The sequence below is a fragment of the Rattus norvegicus genome, chromosome 14 (assembly GCF_021556685.1).
Source record: "Rattus norvegicus strain SHRSP/BbbUtx chromosome 14, alternate assembly SHRSP_T2T, whole genome shotgun sequence".
NCBI lineage: Eukaryota > Metazoa > Chordata > Mammalia > Rodentia > Muridae > Rattus > Rattus norvegicus.
In genome coordinates this window covers 15,993,591-16,012,896 of record NC_141547.1, presented here as the reverse complement: position 1 = coordinate 16,012,896, position 19,306 = coordinate 15,993,591, and the positions used below count along the sequence as shown (strand labels likewise).

The following is a 19,306-nucleotide window of genomic DNA, read 5'->3' as shown; positions in this document are numbered from 1 at the left end:
CCAGTCTAGGACACACAGCAAAGCCAGGCTAGCTCCAGCTACACAAAGATCCTGTCCCCAAGAAACCAAATAAATGCAATTAAAAGAAAAAAGACAAGGGGGCGGGGTGCTCGGGGAAGAAATAGCAGGACAGCAACACAAGATAGTAAGAAACGTCCCCAGTGTTAGTACAGTAACAAGACAGCTACAATGTCCAGAGAAGAGATGATTACAATAAACCAAAGCACAAGCGTTTGGGGAGACACATAGGTGTGTTTACTGGCCATCAAGCACACATCTACCAGTGCAGAAACCAGGTCAGAACTTTCAACTCAGACCCACCCACTTTCTGTTCACAAGCAATCCAACTTGTGCTTCAGTGTAAAATGTTATTAAATGTTAAAAGGAGGGGTTGGGGATTTGGCTCAGTGGTAGAGCGGTTGCCTAGCAAGCGCAAGGACCTGGGTTCGATCCCCAGCTCCGAAAAAAAAAATAAATAAATAAAAATAAAAAAATGTTAAAAGGATGTCGTCTTCATATCCACTCAACATAAAATATAGGAAATATTAAGGCAACTTAGAAAATAACTAATATTCATAATGTATAAGGACTCTACAACAAAGAAAAAAACTGCTGTCAAGAATCTAAAGGTACTATGAGTATAAAATTCCAGTTGCTGACACTGAAATTTTGGTATTTTAATCTCTAATACAAATAGAGCTGCCCACATTCCCCTGCTACGAACAATGCCAACAATTTCTTCAAAACCAGAACTTCCCTAGTAATCCAACTGCTCAGGTCACTAAGCTAACATTTAGTCTAGATAGTAAATCTGCCCTAGGTTCACAGGCCAAAGGCTGAACAAGATACTGCCTTCATCACCTATCAGCTAATGGTGGCTGAGTCTGGGTACTAGACTGCTGGGTATTGCTAGTGCCTTGAACATGCAATTCAGACTCTTAGCCAAAATTAATTTACTAAATTACTGAATGACTTCTTCACCTGCTCCTCTGACAGCCACCCATTCCACAAGCACTCTAGTTTACTCCCTCTGACGCTTGCTTTCACTATCACTGATACTGCAATTCTAATTTTTTGTTTTGTTTGAGTGTGGGTTTTTGGTGTAGCCCTGGCTGTCCTGGACCTCACTCTGTAGACTACAGATCCGCCTGCCTCTGCCTCCCAAGCACTGAGAATAAAACCGTGCATCCATGCCCACCAATATTTCAATTCTGAATACTCAATAAAATAAACCACCGAATTAAACCACTAGGACACACATTTTGAAGTCGTTCTCACTATAGATTTTTCTTCACAAAAGAACTTGTATACAACTGAGATTAGATGGAACACACGACCTAAAACAGTATAAAGGGGCAATATATACCTCAGCCCTAAGGGCCGAACTGACCAAATCTCTTTTAAGTCAGTACCTCACTAAGTAGCCCTGGCTGTCCTGTGAAGTATGTAGACCAGGCTGGCCTCGAACTCAAAAAGCCACCTGCCTCTGACTCCAGAGTGGTGGGACACTGGGTCCAAACCTAAAGACCATAAAGGGATCACTAAATTTGGCAAAAGCAAGTGTTTACTCAGAAAGTTTGGTTCACATGCCTAGGGCTACAATAACTGCCAAATATGGAATTGGGACAAGAAATTACTATCCTCATCTAGAGTGAGTGCATCCTTTTAAACTGCAACTAATAGTTCCCCTGCCTGGGTACTTGGAACAAATGATGGTGTCTAGAATCCAAAAACCAGAAACCTTAAGCTGATCAATAGCGCAACAATCACACCCGGAGAGAAGGGGGCAATTTTTCTTGATTCAGCTTTGGTGCACGTGTTTTGTTTTTAAGGAAGCAAAAGGCACCTCCTCAATGTATTTCTTGCTTTGGTTTAAAACTAGTTGTATCTTGGGAGTAGATATTGTGAGCACGATCCTACAGCCCCAAACCAGCACAGGGGCACCTGAAGAAATCTGCCCTTAGAGACACAAGAATACCTCGATCAGATTCCACTAACAAAATCCACACCGTCTAGGGAAACTTACGTTCTTCTCCCCTCATCCTACCCCAAAGAATGGTGGGGGTAGAAAACCCATTCCCAAAGCACTGAAACGTCCTTTTAATTCCTCGGTAACAGGAGATCTTCTGCAGAAAAAGGACGTAGGAGACGCTCGTTACAGTCCCAGTATCCGAACATGTTCCGGATAATCCGGGGGGGCGGGGGAAGGGAAGGAACGCGGAGCACCGGCAACTGGAGCAGCGGCCACCTTCAACCCCGGATTCAGTTTCCGGGCACAGAAATGGTGCCCGGAGGCCGCTACTTTCGCATCTGCGTTGCTTCTGCCTCCGCCGACACGGCCTCCTTCCCCTCCCCCACGGGCGGGGCGACGACCGGGAACTAGGGCCGCAAACGAGCGGAGAAGCCAGGCCGGGTGGGCTTCCGACCCTGAAACCGCCACTGCAGAAGCCCACTGCCCCGCTTCGCGGCTTGGCGCCCGTCGGCGCACTCTGGAAGCTGCGGCGGACAGGATCCCCCCCGGGCCGCCTCATCCTAGCAATCCCCAGCCCCACCTGTGCTCTCCTCTGCACCACGCGCGCGGGTCATCTTCCTCCCCACGCAGCCTCCCGCTCACCTTGCAAGGAAAGGCCCGGCTCCGCACGCACGCACTCCTGCTGGCGTAGGCAGCCGGCGAGAACAATGTTTCTGCCGCACCAACCCCGATACCAAGCGCACACACCGGACGGTTGCCGCGAGCCGCGGAGCGGAGGGAAATGTCCCCTGCCGACCACCACACCGACCGCCCCTCTCGGCCCCCGTACACACCTCCAACCAACAGCGGCGGCGGGCACGTCGCGCGGAGGTCAGGAGTGTCGCGGGATCGGCCGCAGCAGATTCTCCTCCCTCGAATCAACCCGAGGCTTCGGAATCCAGAGAGCAGCGAGCTCGGGCCTCTCACAGCCACCTCTTCCCGAGAGCCTAGAGCTGCAACGAGCTCCGAGAACACGGACGTCCCGCCCCCTTTGCCGCCGCCCCCTCTTATTGTTTTACCCCTGCGGAAAGGGCTAGGGAACCCCCCAGCACAACGCCAGCCAATCAGGCATCAGTTTGGAGAGCTGGACCCAGCCTTCTCGCGTCCCTCTGCGGAGCACGCGCAGTATGGCGCCGCGCTCGCTCACTCGGGTGTCCGGAAAGCCAGGGAACCGGAACCGGCCTAAAGCCGGGGCGAGAGCCCGCTGATTTGACGTCACAAGGAAGCTGCCTTTCTCTTGCAGTGATGCTGAAGCCTCCCTGTCCTTTCAGGTGGCGCGAACAAAAAAGATGGCTCGCTGCTAAACACTGTCTTTTACAAACGGTTATTCCTGGATGATGAGAGCAAATTTAGCAATGTTCCTGTCTGCAGATCGCTGCGTTTTAGGAGCATTAAAACGCAGTTTTGAACTCTGCATAGTGAGCTCACCTGTATTGCTTATTGACCTGTTTTAGGAAATGGAGATTTAAAGTCTTTCTAATCTATGTCATCCAACTAGTTTTAAAGGGTGTCAAGCCATGGACTATAGGGGAAATATGACATAAGCTGTATGGATTTGGGTCTTTTGTATGGCCTTGGTGGTTTCATCCTTAAATGGAACTTACTGGAGTGTTTACAAACAAAGGCTGAAAGACTTAAAATATCAAAAAGTGCCACTTATAAATATAGGCCACTGGGGCATAGTTATGACTACACTGCTTCATGAACCTTGATTCATGGAAAAAAGCCTTTGTCCACAAGACATTACTTTGTCACTAATCAATATCAAGATAGCAGAAGACACTGGGAATGAAGATATGAAACGGTGAAAGGGACGGAGGGGCAATTCGAGGGGAATAGAACACATCTGAACCAAGCTTGATGCAGGCTTAAATCATCAGTTTTCCCTCACAGTCCTGTAATGGAGATTTCAATGTATTTCCTAAAAGTAAAAAAAAAAAAAAAGGTTTACAAAAGGCAGTGTTGATATTTGAGCCTCCAAAATCTACACTGGCTTTACTTTGGATTGCTTAATAATTTTTATATACAAAATATATAGGCAGACCACCACTTATTAAATGACTCTGAGATGGTTTCCCTTAATGCATTACTTATGCAGATTAACTTTTAAGAACACTATTTATAGAGGAGATACTCCACTGGTACTTTATAAAATCACTTACGTCTCACAAAAACCCACTTAAGTAATTACCTATTTGAATGCACTCTTTACAGATGGGGAAAGTAAGACTAACTTATGAGGACTATTTACCCAAGGACAAACACCTACTACTCATCTCAGCCAGGCGTGGAGCTGTTTACCTATAATCCCAGCACCAGGAAGACCACCACAAGGTCTAGGCCAACCTGTAAAAGGCAGGCTCTAGGTCAGCCAGAGCTACAAAAGGAGACTCAACTATACATGAACAAACAAGGATTATTCATTTCACTCTAAGCTGTCTGCATCCAGAACCCACACCCTTAACTGTCAACTATAGAATGCTGCTATTGTTGACTGCTAAAATTTCAATTGCTTCCAGTCACATCCAATACTTTTTGGTTTGTTTTGGATATTTCAAGACAAAGTTTCTCTGTGTAGCCCTGGCTGTGCTAGAAGTCACTCTATAGACCAGGCTGGTCATGTGTGATAGCATGCTGGACTCCATGCAGTGTTTTAGTAAGTATTCTTTATCCTGTAACCTGGAATAAGGACGGACGTTTCTTGAGAGCGTGTCTCGGGCCTTGCTGTGCATAAAATCAGATCTGGGTTTGTTAAAACTCCTCTCAGCGTTTGTGACTCTGCGGGGGTGTGCTGAGGTCTGAGAATGTGCACATCCCACAAGTACCAGAGGATTGTTAGTGCAGCTCTAGGAAACCAGTCTACCACCCCTAAGACAGAAGCCGGCAAAAGTCACCAAAGGAACAGCTAGTCTTCTTCAATCCGCTGCTTTTACAATCCTTCAAACATAAGAAAAATTCTAAGCTTAGCCCCAGGACTATACAAAAGCAGGCCTCAGGCAATCCCTGCCATTAAGACATACCAATTAATGGTTACTTGTTTAAAAAAAGGGGGGGGGGGCTGGGGATTTAGCTCAGTGGTAGAGCGCTTACCTAGGAAGCGCAAGGCCCTGGGTTCAGTCCCCAGCTCCGGAAAAAAAGAACCAAAAAAAAAAAAAGAGAGACCCAGCTATCTTTTAGTAAATTAACCAATTCCCACAAGCAGCTAGCTTTTTTTTTATTATTACTATTTCCTAAATGTCTCTAGTCTATACTCTGAATCCTGTCAGCTTTGCCCAGGGTCAGGCCCGTTCATCTTTCCATGATGAAGTAACTGTCTAGTTAATCTCTCTGCCTTTCAAAATAACCACTGTGAAGCAACCACTGTCCCCATGGACCAAGCAGTGATATTCCGTCAAGTGGCTCAGGCCAAAACCCAAGTATGACCCTTGACCTCACCCTTTCAACAGGCCACACAGCCAGCTGTCAGTAAGTGTGGGCTCCCTCAACTCTCGTTCATTCTGGATTAAACAAGCACTATTTCTCCTGCTATGGTAATTAAAGCCTACTGCAAACCACCACTTTGCTGAAGTCCATAATAGCTCATCCTTCTCACAAAAGCCAAACATTTTGGGTTGTTTGTTCGTTTGTTTGTTTGTTTGTGACAGGGTTTCTTTCTCTAGACCTGGACGGACAGTCTTAAACTCAGAGATCCACCCGCCTCTGCCTCCTGAGTGCTGGGATCAAAGGCGTGCACCACCACTGCCTGGCTAAAAGCCTGGTCTCTCACAACTTCAAATCAGATGGCATTCCCCAAACCTCCCAAAGGCAATACTAAACTGTAAGTCCTTACTAAGACCTACCAGGCCTACCTAATACTATCCTGAACTTGGGGGGGGGGGGGTGTTTTTGTTTTTTTAAGATTTATTTCATGTATGTGGGTACACTTGCTGTCTTCAGACACTCCAGAAGAGGGCTTCGGATCCCCATTACAGATGGTCATGAGCCACCATGTGGTCGCTGGGAATTGAACTCAGGACCTTTGGAAGAACAGCCCATGCTCTTAACTGCTGAGTCATCTCTCCAGCCCTATCCTGAACTTGTTAATTCTACCTTCCTCCTTGCCATTTCTCTCATGCCATCTCAGCTCTACTGACATTCAGATTAACTTCCCATGGCAAGGCCTCTCTGACACGAGCCTACGTCAAAAGTGTATGAAAAAAAAAAGCAAGAGCAAATTGTATCTGGTGATTCCCCACGGGATCCAACATTACTATGCCTTTTTTTTTTCCTTTGCAATTAATCATCTGGCTTAGGGCTGGCTGTACTTGAGACTGTGGTAATTTGAATGAGAAATGCCCCCCATGGGGTCACCTGGTGGAACTGTCTGAAGAGATTACCGGATGTGCTGTCTTCCTGGAGGGAAGGGCCACAGGGGAAGGCGTTGAGAGTTTATAACCTTGCCTCACTCTAGTTTGCTGCCTCTGCTTCTGGAAATGTGACCTCTCAGTTTCCTAGTCTTGTCACCTTGCCCACTGTCATGCCTCCCTACCATGATGGACTCTGATCCCCAGGAACCATAAGCCAAAATAAACTCCTTCCATAGCTTGCACGTGGTCATATTTTTGACAGAGCAACAGAAATGTAACTAGCACAGACACATGTATGTACTTCTTATACCTACCACAGTGCTTCCTTTGGGGAACCTAATTTATCTTTTTAAAGGAGGGTGGGGTCTGAGCTAAGACTGATAAGGAAAAGGGAAAGTTGAGAACTATGTAGCTAAGACTGGTTTGGTGGTACATCACTGTAATGCCAGCACTCAGAAGGATGAGGAAAGACGACCATGAGTTGAAGTCCAGCCTGGAGAGACCATGTATTAAAAAAAAAAAAAAAATTAAACCACAGTGGCTGGAGAGATGGCTCAGTGGTTAAGAGTATCAGCTGCCGTTCAAAGGACCAGGATTTGATTCACAGCATCCAAACCATGGCTTACCCAACCATCTGTATTTACAGTTCTAGAGGATCCAAAACCTCTTCTAGCCTCAATATATGGGGTGTGTTTACATGCAGGCAAAATACTAATATTCATTTTAAAAAGGTCTTTAAAAAAACTACCCCTCCCCCAAAACTTACCTAGCTAGCAAGCACTCGCCAATTAAGTGCATATTCGAGAGAAGTCTAGGGAAGGGTACTCTGGGAATTTTAGTCTGGGTAACGCAGATAGCACTGAGAAGGGAGAACAGAAGTTGGGCGAGCGTTGTTCAGAATGCTTTCTTAATCCACATAAAGAAAAGAAATATAACATATATGCTACTTCTTTCAAAAGTTTCCTGATCTAACGGCAATGTGATGGCAGCCTGTGGCCACTGAATCTTAAGAAGCACAACATCTGGGTTGGGGATTTAGCTCAGTGGTAGAGCGCTTGCCTAGCAAGCACAAGGCCCTGGGTTCGGTCCCCAGCTCCAAAAAAAAAAAAAAAAAAAAAAAGAAGCACAACATCGTCATTCCTTACCCTACTCCAGCTCAGCTCATTGGCTATCACGGAGTAGGATTTTCCCATTGTGGACCTCTCCGGGGAAACTCTGCAAGGGCCCTGGTCTTACCAATTCTGCAACACTGCATGTCTGCTACCAAACAGAAAATCCAAATAACCAATGGGGCTAGGAGAGAGTTCCGTAGCAGGGCACCTACCCTGCTATATACAAGGACTTGGATGTGATCTTCCCATTATATTGTATTACACACACACACACACACACACACAAGACTTTTTTCTTTTCTTTTTTTTTTTTTTTTGGAAGGAAGGAATGAATTCATCTTAGCTGCTAACCAAAATGCCCAAAGATACTTGTTTTAGGATGGATGCTTTCAGACAGAAAGAGAGAGCCAGAGAGATAGAATAATCAGTGAATAAACAAATGTTGATACTATTTGGCAGATAGAAATGAATATGTCTAAAAAGTAAATACATACATATAAATAATAACAACTACATTTTCGAATAATATATGTGTATAAGAAAGAAGGAGTAGGGCTGGAGAGATGGCTCAGCGGTTAAGAGCACCCGACTGCTCTTCCAGAGGTCATGAGTTCAATTCCCAGCAACCACATGGTGGCTCACAACCATCTGTAAAGAGATCCGGTGCCCTCTTCTGGTGTATCTGAAAACAACTACAGTGTACTTATATATAATAAATGAATAAATCTTTAAAAAAAAAAAAAAAAAGAAAGAAGGAGTAACAGGATCATGTTTATTTCCCTTAATCAAATAGGTTGGCCATTGTTTTCTATTAGTACATAAATACGCTTCGTTTTTTTTTTCCCAATGGCTAGGCAGGTTATCTTAGGCAATCAAATTGGAAAATAATTAATTAATCAATTAGCCCTAAGTAGAAAAATTAGGATATAACCAAAATAAAGACAAGCTGAATATTTGAACATTCTTGCCACACATATAAATCATGGAACTAATGAAACTTAATGAGAAACCAAGAAGCAAATCTAATTGATAAGATATGATAAAAACACAGTCATCCATATAAAAAGGTGTCTAGTTTTCAGGGGGGGAAAGGACATAGTGAAACCTATGGGAGAGCTTCCCTCTGTTCTTTTTTTTTTTCGGAGCTGGGGACCGAACCCAGGGCCTTGCGCTTCCTAGGCAAGCGCTCTACCACTGAGCTAAATCCCCAACCCCAAGAGCTTCCCTCTGACACAGCCCCCAAGCCTTTACCTGTGAACCAAAAGCATCCACCCTACAGATGTCCTTGGGCACTTAGTTCAGTTATTGCCCAGCCCAGATGTTCTATATTTCAAAGCAGTTATTTCACTTCTGGGTATTTATATACCATAAAGTTCATCCAGACGGTATTCTAAGCATCTATTATAATTTGTAATTTTAAAATTTGAGGCAGGGCTGGAAAGATGGCTGGGCTAGAGAGATGGCTCAGGGGTTAAGAGTACCGACTGCTCTTCCAGAGGTCCTGAGTTCAAATCCCAGCAACCACATGGTGGCTCACAGCCATCTGTAAGAGATCCGATGCACTCTTCTGGTGTGTCTGAAGACAGTGACAGTGTACTCGTCATATATAAAATGAATAAATAAAATTAAAAAAAAACTTAAAAAAAAAAAGAAAAAGAAAAATTTGAGGCAATATGGGTCTGAAGAAATGACTCAAAGGTTAACACTTATTAGCAGTTAAGAGCAAACAGTGCTCTTTGGTACCCGGCACTCATATCAGACAGCTCATAAACCCCCCATGATTCCAGTTTCAGGGGATCTGAGACCCTCTTTTGTTTTCCACACATGTGGCATACTCTCATACAGGTATGAGTGGACGGACAGACGGACACTCTCTTTCTCTCTCTCTCTCTCTCTCTCTCTCTCTCTCTCTCTCTCCCTCCCTCCCTCTCTCTCTCTCTCTCTCTCTCTCTCTCACACACACACACACACACACACACACACACACACACTCTGCTCTTCCTGAGGACCTGAATTCTGTTACCAGCACCCACATGTTAGATCACAACAATCTTCAGTAAGTTCCAGATTTGACATTTCTGGCTTCTTTTTGTTTGTTTGTTTGTTTTGGGTTTTTTGTTTTGTTTTATTGTTGTTGTTGTTGTTGCTTGATGTCTGGTATCGCTTTTAAATTAGGGAGACAAAGTTAAGGGGGGGTGTTAGCTAATGCCAGGGATCACAACTTTTTTTTAAGATTTATTTATTTATTTTATTTATATGAGCACACTAGCTGTCTTCAGACACACCAGAAGAGGGCATCAGATCCCATTACAGATGGTTGTGAGCCACCATGTGGTTGCTGGGAATTGAACTCAGGACCTCTGGAAGAGCAGTCAATGCTCTTAACCACTGAGCCATCTCTCCAGCCCCATTTCTGGCTTCTTAAGCACTGCATGCACATAGTATATCTACATATAACCCAGCAAAATAGTCATAAAATAGTCATACATATAAAATAAAAATAAATCTTAGGTTTAAAAAACACTTGAGGGCTGGAGAGATGGCTCAGCAGTTAAGAGCACTGACTGCTAGGGGCTGGGGATTTAGCTCAGTGGTAGAGCGCTTACCTAGGAAGCGCAAGGCCCTGGGTTCGGTCCCCAGCTCCGGAAAAAAAAAAAAAAAAGAACCAAGAGCACTGACTGCTCTTCCAGAGGTTCTGAGTTCAAATCCTAGCAACCACATGGTGGCTCACAACCATCTGTAATGAATTCTGACGCCCTCTTCTGGTGTGTCTGAAGACAGCTACAGTGTACTTATAGATAATAAATGAATAAATTAAAAAAAAAAACACTTGAGCCATTCAAGTTTAGGCATCTGACATATTATCCTGTTAAATAGTAACAGTTAACTAGGATACAAATACAAAATACACACATCTAAAGCTCTAAATTTAAATATTTTTTAAAAGATTTATTTATTCATTTATTGTAAGTACACTGTAGCTGTCTTCAGACACACCAGAGGAGGGCCTCAGATCCCATTACAGATGGTTGTGAGCCACCATGTGGTTGCTGTGATTTGAACTCAGGACCTCTGGAAGAGCAGTCGGGTGCTCTTAACCGTTGAGCCATCTCTCCAGCCCCCAAATTTAAATATTTAAGAACACTTTGTGACTTTTTTTGTTTCAATCTCAAATCAAGTATGTTTGAGATTTTTTTTTTCTTTTTAGTTGATTTTTTTAAAGACAGGACCCCACATAGCCTAGGCTGGTCCCAGCCTGTTCTGCAACAGAGGCTAGCCTGCACTCTCTTTCCCCAGTCTCCTGAACGTGGGAATTGCAGACCTGGAACACCTGCCTGGCCATATATCTCAAATTGAAATTATGATAGTCAGTTTCCTTATATTTTTGGTTGTGAGCCTAGCCTTTAATGGCTGAGCCATTTCTCTAGCGCAATAGTCAGTTTTTATTAAGTAGAAACACAGCTCATGTCTTTTTTTTTTTTTTTTTTTTTGGTTCTTTCCCCCCCCCCCCCCCCCCCCGCCCCGGAGCTGGGGACCGAACCCAGGGCCTTGCGCTTCCTAGGCAAGTGCTCTACCACTGAGCTAAATGCCCAACCACACAGCTCATGTCTTAATGTCCTGGCTTAATGTTTTACCTGAACCTTCCCACAGTTCCTCATGCTACTCCCGAATCAAACAGAACACCATCTTTGTACCCAAAGCAAAGCAAAATGGTCATTTGCCATTCTCAGAGCTCTGACACTCTCTGATGGTAAACGTTTATACCATCTAACTCCACACACCAAACCGAACTCCCAGATCATATAAGCGGTGAGACAAACCAAGTGAGACTAAGGAGAACCAAATAAAACTATCTATAGATGTTGATAAAGAAAAGAAACAGACTCGCCCTCTGAAACTATGGGCGAGCCCCCATTAAGTGTTCTGTTTTTGTCCTTTTAAGTTGTGTTGGTCATGGTGTCTCTTCATGGCATCAGAACACTACGGCAGGTGCCATCCCATTTTAGCTCATGAACGGGTCATAAAGTTGGCAGTGTAAGAAAAGATACCCACGATACAGAGGGGTAGGTAGCTCTGAGTAAAGACACGTCTCCAAACCAGGTGGGCCTGGGCCAGAGTCTCATCCCAGGGCCCACATTCAAAGTAGAGAATGGACTTCTACAGGCTGTCCTCTGACCTCCACATGTGCGTGGGCATGGTGGCGTGCTCTTACACGTGTGCACATGTGCACAAGTAAACGTAATAGTAGCAAAAGACAACAATAATAAACATAAAAATATAAAATGTATAAATGTAAAATGTAAAAAAAGATAAATATAACAAATATTAACAAAATAAAAAATAACGAAAAGTCTTAAATCAAATCCTGTCCCCATGCCATGGCTCAGCTGATAAAGTGACAAACTTCCAGCCTTTGAGCAAGTATTCCTTACTGAAAAGAAAATTGGGGCTGGAGAGGTGGCTCAGTGGTTAAGAGCACTGACTGCTCTTCCAGAGGTCCTGAGTTCAAATCCCAGCAACCGCATGGCGACTCACAACCATCTATAATGAGATCTGATGCCCTCTTCTGGTGTGTCTGAAGACAGCCTCAGTGTACGCATATATAATACATAAATAAATCTTTAAAAAAAATAGAAATGTAAATAAGAAATACCCAAGTTTGGGGCTGGGGATTTAGCTCAGTGGTAGAGCGCTTGCCTAGGAAGCGCAAGGCCCTGGGTTCGGTCCCCAGCTCCGAAAAAAAGAACCAAAAAAAAAAAAAAAGAAAAGAAATACCCAAGTTCATAAAGATGAAAAAAGTTGAATTCATCGAAAAAAAAAGAAAGAAAAGAAAATTGCTAGATTATTTCGGGGCTTTCCTTTGGTGTAGCTTGCTTCCTTACAAAGTCTTAAATTCATGGGGAAGCACTCCTTTGAGAGGAAAAGAGGAGAAGCCTACAATGGCGTGAAGAGGGGATCTGATGAGGACTCCTTCCTGCTGTCTTACCATCCAGTGCTGAGGCTGTGCTAAAAGGTCTTTTCCTCCCCATTTCATTGCTATGTATGAAACATGTCACTCATCTAGAAAAATACATATAAAATATATGCTACAAACCCACTGTATACCTGCTTCAGCTTTTAAAGACAGTCATAACCAAAAATCAACCCACAAAGGATTGGATTACAAGACTGTCAAATAATTCATCTGGATTGAGTTCTAACAGAGTCTATGCAGGACTCAGGAAGCTATGGTGACAAGTTGCCAGGAGTTGCCTGCAGTCCAGGGGGAAATGCCTGGTGCTTATCTTCCTCGGCTAGAATTTGTCAGACAAGAGGACCCTGGACATTACTGGGCTGCAGGTATGTTTCATCTTTTGTACCATATTTGTACAGTATAAAATGTCTCAACTGTATCTGGCTCTCCTCTCTCATTCTTGCTCACCGTGCACTGCAGGGACCTTGTCAGGAGATACTTTGTTTATTGGGAATGTGCATCTCTCTTTGGAAGTGGGATTCTGACCATTCCTTAATCAGGCCCTAGGGATTAGGTCAGTGTCCGGGAGAACTGCTGAGCCAGGGTACTCTCTGGGAGACTGCCTTGGAGAAGTCAGAGCTGAAGAACCAATTCCCAGTGAAATGCAGAAGCGTGAATTACATGATCAGGTCCATTCGCTTCTTTGGGTAGGTGTGAAGATTACATGTAGTGTTTAGCATGGCTCCTGGTGAGAGGTGTGTGTGTGTGTGTGTGTGTGTGTGTGTGTGTGTGTGTGTGTATGTGTATGTATATACATACATACATATGTATACATACATATACATATATATATGTATATGTGTGTGTGTGTGTGTATGTATGTATGTATGATTCCCCTGGGATAAACAAGGTAAGGTGGACATGATTCCTGTCTCCTAGTACTCAGGAGGCTGAGGCAAGGGGACTGCTTGAACCCAGCTCAAGGGTACCCCGGGTACAAAGCAAGAGTCTTGGCAGGGAGCAGAAAGGAAAGGAGACTTAGGAGAAAGAACCGTTGTTAGGGGACCCCCAACAGTGCTGCATAAAGTCAGAATGGCTGTCCTGGGTCTCCCAGCCCCCACAAGCCTCCTCCTTATCTCTTTTTGCCTCAAATACTTGGTTTTTGGAGCAGAGCAGAGAAACCACAGTAAACCGCAGTAAAACCATCTTTTAACTTATCTCTTTCGGTAACTAGTCTGTAAAACTGCTTGAGACAGTGAGAAACATGCATGAAAACCCCAGGGCATCCATCAGTGGGCAGGATGCTTCAGAGACAGTGGACTGACCGTGAAGACATTTCTGACTGGAACAAAACACCACTACACAGAGATTAGCCACTGGTCCATTCGGTGACAGCACGGGTTTCTACCTCCAGGCCAGCTTAAAGAGGAACACAGCCAAGCAGACCTTGTTCAGGGTCAGTGTTGGCCTTATATCCCATCTATGTGTTTCCAGGGTAACTGCTTCCTTATTGTCTAGGAGCTGAGCTGGGCTGGGCTTTCAGGGCAGCAGAACACTCATCCCGGCAGAAGCATAGAGGAGGTTAGGTTAAGGCAGGCACCTCCCTCTGAATCAAGAGGTGTCCTATCTTTCGCAGCCCGGAAGCCTGGCTTTCTAAAAGGTCTGCAGGCAGGCACCCCGTGACCTCTGCCTTACTGACCCACCTACCTCACTGTATATGGCTTGGCACCCGCTCAGAACTGACAGGAACACTCTCGGCTATCTAGCCAGGCTTCCGTGACCCGGTGAGGCCTCACCCTAATTTGAGAAACGTGACCCCAAATTACCCGCTCTCCCCATGCTGACTTGCAAAGGGAAACAGAACCGAAAGTAACTAATTGCTTCCTATCTGGATAAAGGCTGTGGCCAAAGGCGAAGGTGTTAGAAGCAAAGGTTTGCGCGGTTTTGCTTTCCCCTCTAATAGCAAAAGATTGCATAGAATCTAAATACGGCTTTCAGTACGTTAAATAAATGAATAATTAAAAAAAAAAGGAGGTGGAGCTTTTCGACAAGATGTAGAGAGATTTGAGATGGCTCAGAAGGCCAGGTGCCTTCTGACCTTGACCTGAGTCTGACCCTGGAACCCACATAAAGGTGGGAGGAGGAAATCAACACCACAGAGTTCCCCTCTGACCTCAACACACGCTTGCTGCAGCATTGGCCTTTCTCTCATAAATAAGCCAGTATTAATAAAGACAGATCTACGTAATTTAAGTAAATTGTTTTTCTTTAAACCAAACGGCTTCAACCCCAAGTCTATGCATATATTTGAGAAGTTTGTAAAGATTGCAAACTTTTTATTTTTTTTTAAGATTTATTTATTTATTATATATAAGTACACTGTAGCTGTCTTCGTCCACACCAGAAGAGGGCATCAGATCTCATTACAGATGGTTGCGAGCCACCATGTGGTTGCTGGGAATTGAACTCATGACCTCTGGAAGAGCAGTCAGTGCTCTTAACTGCTGAGCCATCTCTCCAGCCCCAATCGCAAACTTTTTAAAAAAAAGACTCATTTATTTTATGCATATGAGTACACTGTAGCTGTCTTCAGACACACCAGAAGAGGGGATCAGATCCCATGGTCATGAACCACCATGTGGTCGCTGGGATTTGAACTCAGGACCTCTGGAAGAGCCATCAGTGCCCTTAACTGCTGAGCCATCTCTCCAGCCCAATCATAAACATTTTGCTTATATATTTGAGTGTCTTTCTTTTTTCTCTGAGAGGGCACGTATTTCATTGACTTCTAAAACACATCTATAACCCTAAAAGGTTATGATCTGGATGGGGCATGTGGCTCAGTCAGTAGCATACTCGTCTAGTTCAGGAGGACAGGAGTTAAATCCCAGCGCGGCATACACAGGGGACTACAGCGCTGCAGTAGACATGTAGGGCAGCACTGTATCCGGAGCACAGTAGCACATCCCTGCAGCCCTGGGGGCAGTGAGGGTGAGGGCATCAGAAACTTGGGCATCCTTAGCTGCACAGCAAGGCTGAGACCAGCATGAGGTCAGGCGGTCGTGGACAAGACAGTCCTCGAGGGGAAATGCATTTCTTTGAGGAAATCTAAGAAACCCATTTTTTTTAAAAAATGAAAGTAAGCATCATAAACAAGAAAGAAAACCCAGGGTTGGGTATATTATAGCTCAGTAGCAGAATGCTAGCCTGGTGAAAGACCCCAGCTTAGCAGCAGTAACGCCATTTTGCAAGGCTGTACTTAAGATGACTGGTTCAGGGAAAGGTTAGAACACTGAGTACACAGCGCTGCCAAGCAAGATATGTTTGGTTGAAGGCCTGGCAACAGGACGACTTCGGTTGAGCACCTGACAATGAAAAAAAGCCCCAGGAGAGGTCCCACACCCTGGTGGGGGGCCGAGTCAGTCGTTATGTTCCAAGAAGGTAGCTAAGAAACTTGCCCCCGGGCTGAACCCTTGGGGGCCGAGTCAGCCGTTATGTTTCTAGAAGGTAGCTAGGAAACTTGCCCCCGGGCTAAACCCTTGCCATATTAGAATCCACCAATTATATCCCTGTAACCATGCATCTGCTTCTGTATGCTTGCTTCTGCTCCCCAAAATCCTATAAAAGCCCATCCTTGGTTCCGTGGGGCGCGCCAGTCCCCCGAGTGACTGTAGCGCCCGCAGGTGCCTGTGCCTGTGTATCCCGACAATAAACCAAATCCTCTTGCTGATTGCATCCTGTGGTGTCTCGGTCTGGTCTTTGGAGTTAGAGGGTCTCCATCCCGAGGGAAAGTTCTCCCTGAGAGCTTTTCACTGGTATGAGCAAGACCCTGGTTCAATCCCTACCCTGGTTCAATTCTTATCATTGGGGGGGGGGGCGGGGGCAGAGGAGCTCTAATGTAGCACACACATACATGGGTATTCCATCTGCCTGTGCTTAAGGACCACGAAAGTTTGATAAAATCTTTATCTAAATTGCTTCTCTCTACTAGTAGGCTAAAAAGATGAAAAAGTACCTCGCACGAGACTGCCTGTTTTCCATCAAGGATTGTTCAACCAAACCTAAAGATCGGGAAGGGGATTGGGGATTTAGCTCAGTGGTAGAGCGCTTGCCTAGCAAGTGCAAGGCTCTGGGTTCAGTCCCCAGCTCCGAAAAAAAGAAAAAAAAAAAAAAAGATTGGGAAGGAGGCAATAATATACATTGAGCACAGCCCCTCCCCCAGGATTTTTTTTTTTTTTTGAGACAGTATCTCACGATGTAGCCCTCAACATCAATGGTCTAGAATCCACTATATAAAGTGGGCTAGCCTCAAACTCACAGAGATCCGCCTGCCTCTGCCTCCCAAGTGCTGGGTTTAGAGGAGTGTACTACTTTAAGGAGTGTGACTCAACCACAATATTAGGATTTGAAAAATGAATAAACCTTAACGTCATGACTCCAACCTGTAATTGCAGTACTAAGGAGACCACGACAGAACATTTTGGAGAGTTTGAAGCTAGCGGTCTGGAGAGCTGGCTCATCTTACAGATGGCTCTTTAAGAGCACTTGTTGCTCTTACAGAGGACCTGGGCTCAACTCCCAGCACCCACATGGTGGTTTACAAGCATCTATACCTTCAGTCACAAGGGACTCTCTTTTGCCTTCTGTCAAGGACGTCAGATATACACACGGTGCGCACACATACAAATAGGCCAAACACTCATTCATCTAAAACAAAATATATCTAAAAATAAAAATATGAAGCCAGCCAGGGATATGTAATTCCAGTCAGCCAGGACTACAGAATAAGATCTCCCTCTCCCTCTCCCTCTCCCTCTCCCTCTCCCTCTCCCTCTCCCTCTCCCTCTCCCTCTCCCTCTCTCTGGTTTGGTTTTGTGAGACAGGGTTTCTCTGTTCTGCCCAGGCTGTCCTGAAACTCACTCTGTAGACCAGGCTGGCCTCGAACTCACAGAGATCTGCTTGCCTCTACCTTTTGAGAGCTGGGAAAGTCATTATGTAATCAAATCATATTTATTAATTTCATGTTCTCCAAGAATGTATTTCCTAATGGAAAAATGCATTCAAAGAAAGACTCTGATATCACTGTAGCATAATAAAGTTTAAGGCAGATTGGCACACAGTGCAGACTGGGGTTAGAAGTGATTTTATCCAACTAGACTCTCAGGATTGTAGGAGTGCTGCTTGAGCTGAGGTATTAATGGCCTTGCTTACATTTCTGGATGGATTGCTCTTGTGCTAGACAATCACTCTGTTATTGATCTATATCCCTAGGCCCGTGAGGGGGCTTGCAGGTGTAGCAAGACTGAGGCCAGCTAGAAAGTGCAGATCCTCGTGATCTCTGCACAGGCCTAGGCTACAGCAGCGATGAGCTGGTGACCACAGATCAAGCCCAAGTCAGGTCACAATCCTCAATAGCACCACCTCTCAGAAAGGTCAGGGGGTGTGTAGAAAGAAACGGTTTTCTTTAAGCATCCCTGGTCTCCACATATCACAGAAAAACATTCCATGCACAACTCTCTTTCTTCACAGAAAGTGATGAACAGGGCTGTGCCTATCCAAGGACAAACTACCTTTCCTCTCTACTCTCCTCTGTAAACTGAAAAATTATATAGCTTTAAGCATTTGAACATCCAAGGACAAACTACCTTTGCTCTCTACTCTCCTCTATAAACTGAGAAACTATATAGCTTTAAGCATTTGAACGCAGGGTCTTAGCAAGGCAGCCATTGCACACACCTTTAATCCCAGCCCTCAGGTGGATCTCTGAGAGTTCAAGGTCAGCCTGGTTTACAGAGCGACTTCCAGGATAGCCAAAGTTACACAGAGAAACCCAGTCTAAAACAAACAAACAAACAAAAAGCAGTGGCTTTCTCTCTCAGAATCTTAAGGGATTCAGAGCAGAAGCTAGGTAGACACTCAATGAGAAGTCTGAAGAAGAGGGTGAGCAAAATAGCTCGGCTGGTGACAGAAGTTGTGTGTAAGCCTGGGGACCCAAGTTTGAGCCCCTCTGGAACCCATGTAAGGGTAAAAGGAGAGAACAGACTCCTCAAAGCTGTCCTCCATCCCCCACATGTTAATTGTGACATGTTGGTGCCCACTGTCACCTCTCCTTCCCTCACCCACACACACACACACACACACACACACACACACACACAAAAAAAAAAAAAAAAACCAAAACGAAGTCTGTAGAAGCGATTGTTGATTCCTGTCCATTTGCTTAGGGAGAATTTTTCCAGCCATGCCTGGTTTGAGGAGAAAGCATCGTTGCTAGTTTGATGGCCACAGAGAAGGGATGTCCATCGAGGAAGCACATTCAAGGTTGTATTTTTTAACATTATGGAGTCCCTGCTGCCATGCTTCTGCGCTGACTGCTAAGCCGAGAGATACTCTTAGAGCAGCAGTACCGGCCCACGAAGAAAAACCTCCTAGCACTCGAGCTAGACAAGCTCAGTGATTGGCTAAGGGATGACTCCTCATAAAGGGGGAGGGGCCACTCTTTAGAAATGTGGGTTCACCTTAAGCCAGGCGTAAGAGAAAGGCAGGATCGTTATTCCTTTAATGCGATATTATACTTTATAGTCCCCAAGTTTACACTCCAGCACAGTCCCGCCAAGCTGCCGTGAATAGCCGTGAGCTTTGCCGTGTCCGTCTTCCTCTCCGGGTCAAGTCAGGACTCAGAAACATGGAACTTTACCGGGTTTGGTTTTGGTTTGAGACAGGGTCTCACTATGAAGCTCTGGCTGCCCTGGAAACTATCTCACTGCCTAGGACCCAAGCACACTCTGTGACATTAGGCTTTCCTTCCCCTCCCCCCACCTCCTCCTCCCTGCCGACACTATGTGTTCCCCGTGTGTCTGACCTCCAAGCAAGCTCGAAACTC

At 45.0% G+C, this 19,306-nt stretch overlaps 1 protein-coding gene across 13 annotated transcripts in view; it reads right to left on the bottom strand.

Annotated features, from left to right (window-relative positions):
• G3bp2 (G3BP stress granule assembly factor 2) overlaps positions 1–19,306 on the bottom strand; it is a 91,495-nt gene that overhangs the window by 33,096 nt on the left and 39,093 nt on the right. For 4 of the 13 annotated variants that reach the window (NM_001401436.1, NM_001013989.2, XM_087582916.1 and 1 more), the window contains 1 exon segment: positions 2,806–2,995. The gene's annotated coding sequence lies outside the window, so the exon portion shown is untranslated. 13 annotated transcript variants of the gene reach the window in all.